The sequence below is a fragment of the Coenobita brevimanus genome, chromosome 61 (assembly GCF_032717465.1).
Source record: "Coenobita brevimanus isolate Jiangsu-jjx chromosome 61, ASM3271746v2, whole genome shotgun sequence".
NCBI lineage: Eukaryota > Metazoa > Arthropoda > Malacostraca > Decapoda > Coenobitidae > Coenobita > Coenobita brevimanus.
In genome coordinates, this window is record NC_137014.1 from 16,413,753 (window position 1) to 16,420,208 (window position 6,456).

The following is a 6,456-nucleotide window of genomic DNA, read 5'->3' on the forward strand; positions in this document are numbered from 1 at the left end:
TTTGATTAGGTTAGATTAGGTTAATTTAGATGAATGTAATTTATGTTAAGCTTTCATCTACATTAACCTAACCTAACTTAACCTAACCAAACCCACAGTAACCTAATCTAACCTAACCTAAATTTAACCTAGATTATCCCAGCGTGACTAGGCATTTCACGAAATGACTGACTTAACAGACTGCCTATTATATATATATATATATATATATATATATATATATATATATATATATATATATATATATATATATATATATATACTGTATATTGTGGAAGGTGGGAACGCTCTCCATCCAGTCACTCGGTGTGGCACTGCTGTCGTGAGTCTGCCCTTTCCTCTCTTCCTTCCATCTTCTTCTGTCTTTTTTTTCTTTCATTCTTTCCTCTTCCTTCTGCGTCTGGGTGACTCTGCACTGAGTGACAAGCCAAATGGTTTCCTGTACACTAGGAAACCATTTACTACGCTGGGTGGTAACAGTATAACAGAATTACGGCGCCTGGTGGTTTAGTGGCTAATAAAGGCACTCCAGTCGGACTGTGTAGGTTTATATGCAAAGGGTGGTTGTGGTTTATTGATCAAGTTATGCCACTCAGGGATGACTGAGGCTGGTCACTCTCATCTTAAACGTCACGACCAACTTGCCTAGCCCAGGGCGCCTACGTTCGTCTTAGGGCAACATAGAGTTGGATGATGGAGAGAGAGAGAGAGAGAGAGAGAGAGAGAGAGAGAGTAACCGTCTTGTGATCAGAACAAGTTTTTATATTCTAGCTAACTCCAAACGAAATTATTAAGTTTTGTAATTCACAAGAGGTAGAGAGCTAACCTGAGATACTGAAACGTGGAGGATCAAAGGTAACAGTAGTACGGTAGGTTTTTCAATTATTTGACCACTCCAAGGAAGCTGAAATATTAACATAATCGCGTTCTCTGTATTAAATATTGTTAAAAATATATATTTTTATTGTGGCCATTGAAAACCATTTATATTTTTTTCTGAGAAATCTGTTTCACTAGGGACATATCTGCAAAAAAATAAGTGCTGTAAAACAATTGTCGTTATATATCTGTCTCTAAAGACTCTACCAGTAATTTGTTCGTAGTGTAGTTCCTCTTGTAAGATTTGTTTATCTTGTATTGGACATAACCATGTTTCCCTCAGTACATATAATTTGTTTCATTTTTGCAATAAACTGACTGGGTTCATAAGTATTTTTTTTTCTTTTTACCGTTCATGATTTGTTCCTGAAACAATATCCCTCATTTTCCCCTAAAATAGATTACGTAACCTCCTTTAGTACGTGAATGTAACCTCAAGTATTTTCTTTAGTGTTCCGCACTGGAGACGTATTTTATCCTTTTGATCGACCTACCACAAGACAACTCCTTTGTCCCTGTTTCCGATTAACATCTGCAGTGATAAAGGTTAACTAAGGCTATATTAAAGCCTTCCAGTTCGAAAATTTATTTTTAATGGTGAAAAAAACTGTCTAAGGAAACAAGAAGTTAGCAAAGAATTTCTCTTCGACTTCACGAAACTAAATAAAATGGCATCTTTATTTATTTTTGGTAGGTCTAAATGATTATATTCAGCTATGGAGATACATCTCACAGTGAAAGGGTTAACTCTTAGATGACACAAAGTTACACATAACCTGAATCAAAACGTTTGTCATTAGGAAAGTAAAATAGCTTTAGTTGTCCGACCTAAAAGGCTTATGGGAAACTATTTTTAACACTTAATAGCCCAGAAACGAATCAGAAAGTTAATATAAACAACAAATAATGACAAGAAGAGAAGAAATAAGATTTTTCGTATTCTAAAAGCGACGACCACTCAACTACGCAAGCATATTATTAGTGTTAATTTTATTATTTACAGGTGATTTTTACATTAATGTGATATTCCAGATTATAAGAGATTAGATATGTCCTTCAATAACCATTCAGTATGAGAAGTTATTCTTTTATCCAATATCCAATTCTATTGCTCCCACCAGCTTCACAGGGGCCTGGAGTTAAGCGATATATTTCTGATGTAGGACGAAAATTACCCGTCCCCCCACCCACCCCGAGTAACGTAATGGGAACGATAGAGCACTACCATCCTTCGAAAGTAAATCCCAAAACAGGACTTTTGGATGTAGAACATTAGTCCCGTAGTCTACTACATGTTTACTTGGCTAAATGTTTACCACCCAGCGTAAGAAATGTCAAGAAATGGATTCTTGGGTTACAAGAATCCCTTTGCTTGTCATTTAGTGTAGAGTCACCTGGAGGCAAAACTACACATAGTGAGTGGAGAGAGAGAGAGAGAGAGAGAGAGAGAGATGTCTTCGTAGTGAGGGGTTATGTCAATCAGTATGTTACTCGAAGGGTGCCATATAATTTAGTAATCGAGCCAGTTAGTCAGTCACTCAGAGCGAGGAAAGGACGTCAGTCGCATGGTAAGTAACTCACTCACAACAAGCATCATAAGCCACTCAGTCAGGCCCCCCGGCCAATCACTCACTAACAAATCAAAATATAAGACAATTAAGAGTAATCACAACAAACAGCTATACTGAGTGAGTGAGTGACTGAGTGAGTGAGTGAGAGTCGGCCAGCTAGTCAATGAATAAGTCAGCCAGTCCGTTAGTGTAACAGTCAGTCAGTCAGTTAGTTAGTCAGTGTATTAGTCAGTCATCTTGTTAGTCAGTCTTTCAGGCAGCCGTGCCGTATCACTGATGCGGCCCATATTACCATAAACAAAGCAACTTGTAATTAATTGGCTTCAAACTCTGCCTTTGATGTGCACGGGGTCCTCCAAAACTTCGCCATGCTCACAAGTACTGCTGTCATAACCACGTCTTGTGAGACTCTGTAAACAGCTGCCCCGGAGAAGTGAAAGTTACCCTCTTCACTGCGGCAGCTGTTCCTGAAGTTGAATATAATAATCGAATGGTTGCAAGAGCAAAGTACAAAACGCGGTTTATTACTTAAGGGATTAATGAAATTTGTTTATACTGAAGACATTTTACTCCGTTTGCGACGGATGCTGTTCCCGAACATGAACAAAATAATTTGGTTTTAAAAATGGAAATAATGAAAGAAAAAAAAAAGTCTAAATCATGCTGTTTGTAATCTCTTAGCTGCGAGATCAGTTCTCAGTGTTGGATACAGAAGCTTGGCGACAGCAAAGAGCAAAATAATTAACACTTCGTAACTTTTACCACGAGTGAGGGAGCTGTTCCGACAGCATCCTGTGCGAATCACGGCAAAGAGCTGTCAAGAAGGCATGTGATCTTCTTAAATGCAAGAGCCGGTACGGAATCTGGATAATGGGGTTTGATGTTAACAACAGCAAAATATGAAAGACGATACGAAGAGTGTTTCTACTCCTTATTACTCTGAAGGGTCTTGACAGAGCCAAACAACATTATCTGGCGGTAGAACAATTAAGAAAAATTGGGGTATGGTCAGTGTACCTAATCGTCCATGAAAACCGGCCCCCATAAGTACAATGAAATAGACTGGTTGCAGCACAATAGGGGCAAAAAGTAAACCCTCAACAAATGTCACGAGTGTTCGGGAGTGCTTCCCCCGACATGCTTGTGAAAGCGTTGGGAAACAGCTGCCAGGAGAAAGGCAAGTTACCCACTTCAGTGCCAGAGTTGACCGAAGTGATAAGATGGCAGTAACAGCAAAATAATGAATGCTTCACTAGCAGAGGTTTCCGCAAGCACCTGGTGTACCTGGTTCATAATTTTATCATGTGAGCTTCTCGTGGTTAAAAAAAAAAAAAAAAAGTCAGAAATTGGACAAGCTACCCTCTCCAGTATCAATGTTAAATATAGTGTGTGTGTGTGTGTGTGTGTGTGTGTGTGTGTGTGTGTGTGTGTGTGTGTGTGTGTGTGTGTGTGTGTGTGTGTGTGTGTGTGTGTGTGTGTGTGTGTGTGTGTGTGTGTTTGATCCTTCACAACGAGAAATTTTCCGGATTGCTACGGGGCGTTAAAATGTTAAAGATCCATAACCCCCTTCAGTCCGGTTGATGGTCATATGGAGTTAAAATTAACTGAAGGAGCGATTAAGTTCCTTCCTACCGCCTTAAATAAGGTTCGTCGATTTTAAGAGTCCCATACAACATTATTAAATTTTTTTGGCGTGTCCTTGCTTCACCAGGTGAAATAAACCGACAATAATTACATAACCTCTTGTGAACACCTTGGAAGTGCTAAGACTGAGGACATGGTTGGAGTCAAGATGGGATAGGGTAGGTGTGAGGGTGCAAGTGATGGTGATTAAGGAAAGGAACGTGAGGGAAATGGAGAAACAATGAGGCAGTAAAAGTCAGAGAGCTAAAGCGAGCTTGTGAGAATTAAGAGGGAAAACCAAAGCCACGTTGGGGTGATTGGAGGAGAGGAAGGGAGGGAAGAGAAATGAAGAAAGAGTGAGGGAACAAGAGCTAGAGAAAGTATAACGAGTGAAAGAGTGAGAGTGAAGAGAAAACCAGAAAGGGATCCAGCTGTGTGGGAAGCAGGAATGGGGAAAAGAAATATATGGGAGCGCAGAGAGTGTGTGGAAGGGGACTCTGGATGAGGATGCAGGAGAGTGAGTGAACAGAACCAAGGGTGAACAAGTTAGACCCAAAATGAGGAGGTATAAAAAGAGACTGTGATGGAGGGATGGGAGGATATGGAGTGGTGAAGAAACGTGTGGATGAGCGTCCAGGAAAGCGACTGGATGTTAAAGAGAATTTTGTGATGTAGAAGGCGTAGATGGAGAGAAGTGGAGGGTGAAGAGGGAATGGATGAACGAGGAAAGGGGTGTGAAGTGAAAGCTGACGGGTAGAGGAGCGGTGGGGTGACATAGAAAGACGAAAACGAGAACTAAAGGGTTTTGGTGGAGAGAGGTAGAGAGAAAAGTGGGAATGGACAAAAGTGGAAAGTGGTGGGGTGGGAAAAACGTTGGAGTGCGAGGGTGGGGATGGATCAATGTACAGACAACAGTTGCAGAAAAAGATGAGTGTGAAAATGAAGGTAGGAAGATTGGCTGGAATGGTTTGTAAGAGAGGATTGGGAATAGACAAGGAGGGAGAGAAGGTACTAATAAAGTGAATGTGGAGGGGGGGAGGGATGAAGGGGAATATTTAGGGTGGGGATTGGGGTGGGGGTTGGACGCTGGCTGGGGCGGACGTTCACTGTAATTAATTGTCCAAATCAGGCAATAACATTGGAAGTTAGTGACATGGAATTAAATTATTAATCATCGCGATGCTGGACAATATTGGCAAAACTAACTTATTTCTGATGGTGGGGAGAGGGGGGGGGGGAAATGTGAGGGGAGTGGGAGGTTAGAGGAACGAGGGAAGGGATGGGGTTGGGAAGTAAAAGAAAATGAAGAAGTGCTGGAGTTGAAGTGAGTAAGATGTGGTAGGGAAGGAAAAGAATGAGAAAAGTGGTGAATGGAAGGGGGAAAAAGGGAAGGGAAGGAAAGGACCAGATTAAGTAGAAATGACTGAGGGAAATTTAAGAGTGGCAGGTGGAGAAGTTTGAAGGGAAGGGGTGAAAGGGGAGGGGGAGAAATGGGAAGATTGATTGGAAGAAGCGGGTGGGGGAAAGGAAAAGAGATGGGGGAGGAAGGAAATGGGAAAATACTGGGAGAGAGAGAGAGGAAAGAGAAATAGATAGACGGAATAAAAGGGAGAAGGATGGGAAGAGAAAGAAAGTAGAAATGTAGGGAGGGAAAAAGGGAGAGGGGGAAAATAGATAAAAGGGAAGGGAGGATGAGAGAGAGAGAGAGAGAGAGAGAGAGAGAGAGTGTGTCAAAGGGGATAAGACAGAGAGACTACAAGAGGGGAAGGATAAGAGAAGAGGATGGGGGAGAATGAGAGTGGGCTGGTTTGATGTGGTGGAGGGAAAGATTAGTGGGATGGGTTTAAGAGATTTAAGGAAAGAGGAGACTGGGATGGTGAGGAGACTGGGCTAAGAAGAGTTGGGGTCATGGTAGTAATGAGGGATGGGGTGCTAAAGCTACGGGATGTGAAGGAGAATATAAAAATCTTATAGATTCGAATGGTAATATTCACAGTTGGGTAAAGTTACTGTAATCAGGGGTACCGTGAAATATAAGTAAGCAATATGATCGCTTTCTAAGATTAAACAAGATGAGACTGTTATTCAAACAACCTCATAACCCCAGTATACCCATGATGTTGTGAAGGTTACGAAGGGTAGTATGGAGACAAGCAATTTGTGTTTAAGCTGTGGAGAAATATAAATGTTAATGATAACCATAAAATATAATTGTACCCTAACCATAGCGTACACAGATCGCCTTATAAACAGCAGACTCACAGTCCAAGAAAATCCCTCGTGTTGCCCTAGTAACAAAAGCCAATATCGACAGCTGAGTAAGCAGGACTACGGGAAAGTAAAACAGCGCCACAAACCTAACCTCCTCAGTACGATTACGTAT